Here is a 10,062-nt window from a genome sequence, read left to right as displayed (position 1 = left end):
ATCAAGGTATAGCGCAGTTCTATTATCTCCTCTCCCAAAGCAACCTCTTTCCCTTTAATGTCAACCATTCCCCACTCCCCACCTCTGTTCCCTGTTCCAATGGCATGGCAACTCCAAGAATGTCATATAAATGGAATCCAACAGTATATAGCCTTTGGTTCTGACTTTTTCCATCCAGCAAAATGCATTTCAATTTATCTGTTTTGTTGCATGAATCAGTTCTTCATTCTTTCTATTGCTGAGCAGTATTCCATTGTATGTGTACCACATTTTACTTAGGTCTTCTCCAGTGGAAGGATATATGACTCTTTCCAGGTCTAGTGATTCAAAATAAAGCTCTTATAGATATGTGCCTACTAGCTTTTGTGTAGAACATAGGTTTTCATTTTACTTGAGTAATGCCAAATTGAATTGCTGGGTCATAAGGTAAGTAAATGTTTTCTTTTATGAGAAACTGCCAAATGGTCCTCCAAGCTAGCTGTGCCATTTCTCACTTGTATCATGAGTATATGAAAGTTTCAATGGTTCTGCATCCTTGTCAGTACTTGGAGTTGCTGCTTTATTGAAAAAGATATGTTGTGCTATATCCATGTGATTTGTCAGATGAGTAAGGATATTGAGCATCTTTTCATATGCTTCTCTGCTATCTGCGTGCATTCTTTGGGGAAGTGGTTTGTCCTAACCTTGTGCCATTTAAAAAATTCTTTGTTGTTGGGGGATCCCTGGGTGGCGCAGTAGTTTAGCGCCTGCCTTTGGCCCAGGGCACGATCCTGGAGACCCGGGATAGAATCCCACGTCAGGCTCCCTGCATGGAGCCTGCTTCTCCCTCTGCCTATGTTTCTGCCTCTCTCTCTCTGTGTGTGACTATCATGAATAAATAAATAAAATCTTTAAAAAAAGTTCTTTGTTGTTATTTGTTTCTTTGTGTTGAGAGCTGTTTATGTCTTATTTGTATACAAGCATTTTATCAAATGTATGATTTGCAAATATTTCTTCCAACTCTTATGGCTTTAGTTTTCAATTTCTTAAGTGTCTTCATTTATTCAGAACATTTGTAACAGAGCAGAAATTTTAAATTTTGACAGTCCAATTTGTTAGATAGATGACTGATAGATGATAGGTATATAGGTAATAGATAGATGATAGTATTTTTGGCATTATATCTGAAAAATCATCACCTTACTGAAATTCATAAAGTTATTTCTATATGTTTTTGTTTGAAGTTTTATAAATTAGGTTTACATTTCATTCTCTCATTTTGAGTTAATGTTGTATATGTTGAAACTCTGCACAGTGTTTAGAAAAATGGCTATCACATACTAATGACCACGTATTTGTAAGGATAAAAGCTAGGTCATTGCCCCCAACAGAGTCCAGGCTCCATCCCCTTTCTTAACATCACAACCCAGGATTAAAGGAGTCTTTTCTCATAACTGTAACCTAAAAAATTCACAAGAAGGTCTTTGATTAATTTGTTTGGTTGCCTACCCCATCCTGTGGCATAGAAAGAAGATGCTAAGAAGGCAACTCCTTATAGAATCACAAAGTTGCTCTGGGAATGGATTGCAGGAGGAACAAATTAATACACAAATACACAAAGTGTGCTTTTCATTTTCCAACAGAAGATGAGGAATGTAGCATGCAGGAAAAGCCTATCGCTATCCACTTTTGTCCCTCAAATTTAACTGAGTTTCCTTCCAAGTGTTGGCTGAAGTAATCAAATTAGCAAAAGTGGAAGCTCAGAAAAGAAGTTAGAATTTAGGTAATCTATAAAATACAAGATAAGTAAATAAATATTTAAGAACTCAAAAAATGGGATCCCTGGGTGGCGCAGCGGTTTGGCGCCTGCCTTTGGCCCAGGGCGCGATCCTGGAGACCCGGGATCGAATCCCACGTCGGACTCCCGGTGCATGGAGCCTGCTTCTCCCTCTGCCTGTGTCTCTGCCTCTCTGTCTCTCTCTGTGACTATCATAAAAAAAAAAAAAAAAAAAAAAAAAAAAGAACTCAAAAAATACTTATCTAATACTTTAAAGTAATACTTTATTACTACTAAAGTAAACATTTATAATAAGTAAACACATCTATAGGCATTAAGTACCAGAATTATTATCTTACCTCAGTTTATAAATAACATTTGTGTCTGATCTTTTTTATTATTGAAATACATTTGACATGTAACTGTGTAAAATTTAAGGTGTCCAACATGTTGATTTCATACATTTATGCATTATAATATGATCAGGTGTCCCATTTTAAAGATTTCTGAGGTTCTTCAATCCAATAAATGCCATCAACCTCATATCACCAGTTCATATATGGCTATACACAAAGAAGCAAACATTTGACTTTTGACTCATATTTTAATGGGATTTCAATTTTTTGTTGTCCTTATAAACTTATCTTTGAGCTTAAGATCAGCTGTCCTTACCCAGATCATTTCAATGTTTTTATAAATTGATTTATTTATCATCATTTTTGCATTATTGCCCTAAATCAGATTTATATTTTAACACATCAGAAAATCTAAAAAAGAAACTGAAGTATTTCATGTTGTATACTTTGAAAAGTAAATAACTCTGGATAATTCTCTTGACTTTATCCCTTCACAAATCCAGGGTGTTTGAAATATATATATTTATATAATTATAATTATATATATTAATTAGAATAATTAATTAATAGACTAAAAAAACTACTAGGATTGGCTTGTTCTGGAGTGGGAACACACTGAGATGAATGATTGGTAAAGGGGCACCAGGCTAAGTCAGGAGGGGCACCTGAGCCTTTGGCTCAGGTCATGATTCCAGGGTCCTGGGATGGAGCCCCATCAGGCTCTCTCCTCAGCCAGGAGTCTGCTTCTCCCTCTCCCTCTGTCCCTCCCTTCCCACTTGTGTTCTCTCTCTCTGTCTCTGTCTCTCTCTATCAGATAAATAAATAAATCTTTAAAAAAAGAATGATTGATAAAAGCAGTAACAGGAGAACAAAGGCTATGGGATATATAATTTCCAGGGGAAGCAAAAAAAAAAAAAAAAAAAAAGGAGAAGCAGTTAGTTTGGGCTCCATGCTGGCAGCCTGGGCACATTGCATAATACCAGGAGGACGGCTCCTGGATGCCCCTGTCCAGGTCAGAGGCTGTTTCCTGCCACGCAGCCCTGGCATGTGCTTACCTATGTCCGGCTGCCAGACTGTCTGCTGATAAACACAGAGTCTGAAGCATAGCGTGGGATGGCACTACCTCATCATCAATTTCCTGTACATGTGTGAACCCGGAGCAAAACAGAACTGATAGAAAAGACAGACTCTGGGGATCAAGGAGAGAAATACTGAGGAGAACCAATCCTGGCCTCACTTCTTATATCTCCTAGCCAAATACGTCAAATGCCACTGTTGGCAGGAGACAAGACAGGAGGAGAATGGGCAAACGATATTATACAAGCAAACTAAAAGTAAGTTATACGTACAACAAACTGTATCGGGATGTTGATCTTTGGAATGAAAGTCAGAGCTGGTAAAACTGCCCAAATCACCCAATTTTACAAAAATTAGACTCTGAATTTTTCTTGTTAATAAAAACGAAACAAAAAGAAAGAGAGAGAGAGAAAGAAAAAGAAAGAAGAAAGAAAGAAGAAAGAAAGAAAGAAAGAAAGAAAGAAAGAAAGAAAGAAAGAAAGAAAGAAAGAAGAAAGAAAAGGAAAGAAAGAAAGAAAGAGAAAAGAAAAGAAAGAAAAGAAAAAAAAGAAAAGAAAAGAAGAAAAGAAAAGAAGAAAAGAAAAGAAAAGAAAAGAAAAGAAAAGAAAAGAAAAGAAAAGAAAGAAAAGAAAAGAAAAGAAAAGAAAAGAAAAGAAAAGAAAAGAAAAACAACAAATTAATCAGGCAACACTTGTTGCATACTTACTCAGGGCCAGCTTACATAGGTTATTTCATTAAAGCTCACAACAATACAATGAGACTGGTCACATCAAATATTATAAATCGAGCTGAGGAAATGAAATCTTTGACGTTGGATAACTTACCCTGAATTTGAACTTGGTCATCTTACTCCAAGTTCCATATTAATGAGCACATGTACTGCCCCTTTCAAGTCAGGGCTGTGCCCCAAAGTATGAGGAGCAAGCCACTTTCAGGGTAACAAAGCCACCCTCTAGGAAAGTACATGTCCTGAAAAAATTCAACAAGGATCACCTTAGAAGGAATTGATAGGTGAAGGGAGGAAACTTTAATTTTCTTATACCTCATGAAGCTTACCCTTGACAAAAGAAATAGGATTTTCCTTTTAATATTAATCCATCTGCAGTGTGAATATCTGAGGAATGTCTGAATTTGTGTCACAGAAGCACACAACGTAGTACAAGAAATTATCTTCCAGCTTATACTTGGCAGTTGCCAAAAAAATTCAATTTGTCATTATACTTGTTTAGCCTATTGTCTAGTGGCAGGAATGCAGGGAATCTTCACAGGATTATTTCCATTATTCACCAAATATAAACTCTAGATAACTCACATGTTTTTAATCTCTAAAGTTGAATGGGACTGTAAGCAGTATTTTTACCTTTGCACATTTTTTGAAGAGAATAAAAAGGGATCATATGCTAGCAAAAGTACAAAAATATGAAAAATGAACGCACAGAATTATAAAATGAAGCATGAAGTGATTAACCAATTTATTTAATATCCTGGGTTCATTTTAAATATATTTGGCTTAATGGTTTCAATTCCCCACACATATATTTTGGTAAGTAAAAGCTAAATGGCATATTTATATGATTTCCATATTGCTAGACTGGAAATTTCTTCCTATGCCCTCCTGCTTGGTTATTTATAATTGGTTATTTATCATTATCAGGGGCAGTTGAGTCTATAGCTCTTTCATAAATTAATGTTTTCATTAATGTGTGTATTGAAAGTTTTAAAAAATCAAGCTTCTAGCACATGGTCCAAAAAACTTGTGAAAATGGCAATTTTCTTATTATTCATGATAATAAGGCTCTTCTCTCTTTTTCCTAAAGCTCTCCTCTATAAATTTTATTCTCTTTAACAGATCAGTCTATGAGTAGGTTTATCCTCAAAGGTGATGCTGTGATATAATAGTAAAGACAGACTCCATTGATGAGATTTTCAAACTCCATGAAGTTTGGAATGCATGGTTCCTTGTAATATCAACAACTCAAATTGTGTTCTGGGTTCCTTAAAAGAGAAAACATTTTAGAAAAGCATAATATAATGAAAATAAGAAAGATTTTCTGTGCTATTTTCAAAAAAATTATCAACTCACTAATTCATTTTGCCATGAATACATTCAACGGTATTAACTAAGCACTTGTTAGGAAACTGTCTTCAAAAAAGAAAGAATTTGTCTTCCTACTAGAGATGCAAATAAAAAGATAAAAAGATGACTAAAATGCAAATCTTGCTCTCAGGGAAGTCTAGAAGAAACCACACAACAAGCGTTACAATGGTGCTATGACTTCCGTATGAGGGGTATGCATATGAAACAGTAGAGGCACAAACTAGTAGAGCCCAAAATCTTCCAAGGGGCAGCAGAATGAAAAACATCATGAAATCTTTCACAAAAGGGGAAAATGTTAAAGATGAGTTGTAAAGGGTAAAAACATACAGCATGGGGATTTTCGGTGTAATGATGTTCGGCTCTTGAGTGGCGTCATGAATGGTTTAGAATGCAAGGGATGCAGCTGAAGAGTTGGAGACCAAATCAGGAGAGGCCTCACATACCATGCCAAGGGTTTGATATTATCCTCTGAGCAATGATTTGATACTTTATGTGTCACTATTTCTCTGGGGAATGTCAGCTAATATGAATGGGAAGCCACCAAAAGGCTAAAACCAGGGAGTAATGTGATCAGTTGTACTGTGTGCAATGGAATTACATTCTTTTACTGATGTAAAGAATGTAATTTTACTTTCTTTTACTGATGTCAATGGAATTACATTCTTTTAGGTTTGTAAAAAGTGTGTGTGTGTGTGTGTGTGTGTGTGTGTACACTTAGTGCCTACTGTGTATTAGGCACTGAGTTGGCAGTAAGGTTGCAAACATAAAAAGTAAGTAAACACAACCCTTGCCCCTTAGTGAGTTAAAGCACTCACAATATTCGTTTGTAGAAGGGAAATCAAGTAAGAGATTATTGAAAAACCCCATCAAGAAATAATGGAACAGAAATGACAGGCTTGTTATAAAATGGATTAGGAAGAGATCACTAGCAAGACTCTAGCAAAACAAATGAATGCAAGGTAGGCGTGATTTCAGAGTAAAAAAATAAATAGAAGATGATTCCCAGGTTTCTGTCTTATACACAGAGCAATTCATTTCAAAGAGCTAAACTATACAGTGCACAGATCTAGGTGCTTCACATAGATGATTTGATTAGTAAAGTAATCCTATGGAATAGATATTATTATCCTCCTGATTCTTCTGCAGGTAAGGAGACAGAGAATGGGGAAAGTTAAATGTCTAAACTGACACATCTTGCTTGCAGCAGAGCTGAATTCAAATTCAGGTAGGGCTGAAGCCAACCCACATTCTTTCCTAGCAGCTCGGTGACCACAGCAGGCTGCCTGCACCCCCAGGTAGTTCTCAGATAAGTCAGCAAACAGAAAGATATAGCACTAGAAGTTCCTTAAACGTAATTTTTTTACAGCACCACCCCTTCATTTAGACTTTCGTATGAGTCTGTAGATCACCAAAGACCTAGTTTCCCTGTTTGATTCTTCTGGCATGTGCATTTAGCATGATAAATTAATAATCTTTTGCAAGTCATGAACCAACAGACACTTTCTGATTGGCTGATTTACTGAATTAGAGAGGTTTTCTCTTAATGAACTACTTGTAAATCATTAACCCAACTCTTCTTTTGCACTATTCCAGCCACTGCAAAATGGGTATATTCACTGATTGTGTGTATGTACTTGGTTCTGATTTACAATATGATTATCCTGTTCCAGCAATAATCTAGGTACATTTAACATAAGGGTGCTCTCATTATACTTTTAAACATTATCTTTAGGCATCATAGGCATCATAAAGATATGCCATTTTCTTCAATAACATTTAAAGTTCTTCAATGTCAAGTGATATCCAATATTTATGTAGCACCTGTTGTGTGTCAAGTACCCTTATGTGCACTTCATGCCCTTATATGCTCATCTGTTCTTGACAATGGCCTTATGAGCTTACGATTATAATTATTATCCCCATCTTACAGATGGAGAAACTGAGACATTTGGTAACTTCAATGTCACATGGCTAGAGAGCAGGAGAACCAGAAGGAGAACCCAGAGTCCAGAGTCAGCTCCTAACTGCTGCACTACACTGCCTCTCCCATAAAGGATCTTCATCTTTCAACCCTCATCCTCTCACTTCCAGAACCAGTTGCATTCTTGCTCAGCTAATAGTAAAAAGCAAGAGTGAAGGAACTCTCCCAATCTATAAAAGGGTTGGGAATAGTCTAGAATTCTGAGTCACTATAGTCTATAGAGTACAGATTTGAAGAAGCCCTGATGACATGGATCATTTTCCTTTCCCTCCATATAAATCCAGGAATTGATCCCTTGAGTGGACTTCGTGGGCCCAACTTCCACCCCAGGAAGTAAAGCCAGGACTGAATTCCCCACTGCTACAGGCCAGGCACTGTAAGATCACAGAAAACAAACCAGTAACTAACTGTGGCTCAGAAGGAAAGGTAGCAGGACTGAAAATACACATCTCAGTAATCAGAAACCTTGCCAATAATTTACCTGCCACATCATTAATGGGGACTTTGCACTTTTTATTACAAGATTGAGACAGAGGAGAAAGCAAAATGTTTGGATTTAGACAAGCCTAGGGTTTAGGCATGGCCCTGCCATATGCTTGGCAAGTAACCCCACAGAACACATCTAATCTCCAAGTCTCTGTTTTTGCATTTGTTAGAAGGAGACTAAAAAACTATTTTATTTTGTTGTATGAGCTATAACTATCTAAACCAAAGGCACTAATCAAAGACGAGGTGTTATCATTATAGCTAAGCAACCAGAGGTGGTTATACTTGGTTGCTATGCACATGATCCATTGGGCCACACCATTCTAAATATAGACTATTGGGTCAAAACTCTTTTTAATGGGATAGGACATATTTCATTAGCATTCATATGCATAGCAATACCTTTTAAATATACATGTATATATATTCCTTAAAAAAAATGTTTGTATTCTTCTTTCCAAAATATCATGTTTGGATAATTTGATTTCTCCCTTTCACATCTCTATTAGTATCTTGACCATATTGATGGTACCAAATGAAATCTTTTTCTGCAAGATATGAAAAATCTGGATACTGGAAAAGAGGGGATACAGAAAGAGAGGAAATATTTTCAATGGGAAAACCCTCACATCTAACTTATTTGTTACAAAACAGTTTAAATCATTTTTCCCTACCCATTTATTGTTCAAAATCAGGTGTGCGTGTGTGTGTGTTCTTAGAAAAGCTATGATCTTAAAACCTTCTTCTGAATTACCTTATAAAAATTATAATTATTGAATATTATATAAGAAAATAACAGTGTGGAAAAGAATCCATATATCATTTTTTGCCGAAATAGAAGATCAACCAAATTTTTTAAAAATAGATTTATACAAGTTTTACTCTAGAAATTGAGTCTACAATTCAGAGTAAGTATTCTTTTGGTTTTGTTTAAGGAAGAAGAAAATTATTGCAATTATAACTTTCAAGTTTCTATTTCTTCTGAAGAACATATTTTTATGGCAAAGGCCCAACATACTGAAAAAGGTTTTATAGTTTCAGAGAAAAATAATTTCCAGGTAAAATCTAGATACAGGTAACAATGTTAGTGAAAATTATTTTAAAATGACTCTTTTAAGGGACTCCAAATAATAGTTCTGAATAGAGAATAAAAAGTCTGGAAGGAAATACAGCAAGTTCAAGATAATAGCTACCTTAAGAAGCAGGCAGGAAAGGAAATAAGTCCAGAGGTGGTAGTTAAAATTTATCTGCAATGGAGAAATTTCATTTATATTAATTCAGGGCCATTTTAAGCATGACCTCAAGGTTTTTGCCTTCATTAATTAGATAGCTCATAACTTCATTTGTACTGTGCCCTTAGTACTTTTGGAAATCATTTAGATAGAAAGCCCATGAATAATTATAGTTTTAGTATAGCACCTAAATAAGTGTATATAATTTTCAATACTCTTTTATTCAAACATGAAATACAGGCCTTGCATATCTTTCATATTTTAAAACATGACCTATTTCTCATGAATTGTCTAAATGAGAAAATAATTCAAACATGGACAGACTTCTGAAATGTAACATGAGTTACAAAAAAAAGTGTAATATAAGACACTTTCATAGAAGTGGTTATATCTCTTGATTGAGAGATGCTCATTTTTCTTTAAAGTTTTGGATAAATGTGGTGGTGTCACAAAATGAGATGCCATTGCATTTAATACTGTAACAATATCTGAAACACAAATTCAAAGACATAGTTCTTTTCTCCACCACAGATGTAACTGGAAAAAAAAGAAAAAGGAAAGAAAGATAAAAACACTCTGTGGATAACATTGTGCTACTGGTGAAGTCATGTGAATACCAAGAGGAGAAAACGAGAACACTGACATAAGGCTTTGATGATGATCAAATACTAATTCGACATCTGCAGGTGATTCGTCAGGTCCTGGAGTCTACCCAGTGATTGCACTGACCCTGTAGTGGAAGTGTTCTCTATTAATCCTATTAATCTTCCACTCTGAAGCTTTTATTAATGAATCTAACACTGATGATTTTCTAAATTTGGAGACTAGCCATCAAGAATACGTTTGCAATAGTAATTGAAAATTCATGTGCATTTTTAAAAATCCAATTGAGTAGCAAATGCTTTTGGAATTATCCCTTACCTATTAGAAGGAATTTTTGAGCTATGTTTATTTTAAAACTCTTCTTCCAAATACCTTTTACATTTACTTACTTATTTCTACATTGATAAATCTAGAGACACCAACTCTCAAATACCATTAAAAAGATCCCATATGTTATATTTTGGTTAAAATTT

At 35.3% G+C, this 10,062-nt stretch overlaps 1 long non-coding RNA gene across 2 annotated transcripts in view; it reads right to left on the bottom strand.

The window, feature by feature from the left end:
• Nucleotides 1–4,664: 4,664 nt before the first annotated feature.
• LOC102151173 overlaps nt 4,665–10,062 on the bottom strand; it is a 115,502-nt gene continuing 110,104 nt past the window's right edge. The window contains exons 6-7 of one of the 2 annotated variants that reach the window (XR_005369485.1): nt 8,948–9,001; nt 4,665–5,184 (exon numbers count right to left, since the gene is read on the bottom strand). This is a non-coding gene — a long non-coding RNA (uncharacterized LOC102151173). The remainder of the gene's footprint in view (nt 5,185–8,947; nt 9,002–10,062) is intronic. The other variant, XR_005369487.1, reaches the window with a different exon arrangement.

The sequence above is a fragment of the Canis lupus genome, chromosome 14 (genome assembly GCF_011100685.1).
Source record: "Canis lupus familiaris isolate Mischka breed German Shepherd chromosome 14, alternate assembly UU_Cfam_GSD_1.0, whole genome shotgun sequence".
Classification (NCBI taxonomy): Eukaryota; Metazoa; Chordata; class Mammalia; order Carnivora; family Canidae; genus Canis; species Canis lupus.
Note: the sequence above shows the minus strand (reverse complement) of the source record. Positions and strands in the feature narration are given on the sequence as shown.